General features: G+C 38.5%; 1 protein-coding gene and 1 pseudogene across 1 annotated transcript in view; both read right to left on the bottom strand.

Moving 5' to 3' along the window:
• The window catches only part of LOC119588831, a 16,627-nt pseudogene extending 16,574 nt beyond the window's left edge, over positions 1 to 53 (bottom strand).
• Positions 1 to 639, bottom strand: part of LOC119588533 (glycine receptor subunit alpha-2-like) — a gene marked incomplete at its 5' end in the record, with an annotated part of 99,651 nt that overhangs the window by 83,135 nt on the left and 15,877 nt on the right.

Consider the following 639-nt stretch of genomic DNA (forward strand, 5'->3'; position numbering starts at 1 on the left):
CTTCACCAATGTTTATATTGTGTCTTTAACTATTGTTATGTCTTTACCTTCATACCTCTATTGTCTCCCATATTTATCTATGTCATCATCTCTAGCTTTGTTCATTTTTATGTCCCTATCTTTTTTGATTTTCTCACCCACGTTTTCTTTTTTATACCTGTTCCGACTTCTCTATCGCGTCAGTGAGTTTCTGGCATTTAGATAGAGCCGGGAAAGTTTTTGTCAAATATACAAAATTAACAAATTTGCTTTGTTTGCATTTGTAAATTTAAACTTAGCTTGGTTGGTGGAGACAAAAAAAAAAAGGGGAATGAAAGGTTTGTTTGCCTTTTTTATAATTTTCATCTGGCACTCGGGGTTTAACAATGTCTCCGTCGGTTAATCCAGGGGATCTCAAAGTAGGGGTCGGCGAGATTTACAAACCCCCAAATCTACAACTCTTTCCTCCTCTTCCCCCCCTCGCCCATCTAAGACCTGCCTGATGCTCGATAATACAATACATACATAACATCGACAGGGAAGCAGATACAAAATAGACAGTGAAAGAGTTATGGTGACTATCAGAAATGCTTTGTTATGTGCCGCGAATCCGGTTTTTGTCGACAAGCAACACCCATATCATTTCTCCCAAACCCTCTT

This window comes from Penaeus monodon, chromosome 24, assembly GCF_015228065.2.
Source record: "Penaeus monodon isolate SGIC_2016 chromosome 24, NSTDA_Pmon_1, whole genome shotgun sequence".
Lineage (NCBI taxonomy): Eukaryota > Metazoa > Arthropoda > Malacostraca > Decapoda > Penaeidae > Penaeus > Penaeus monodon.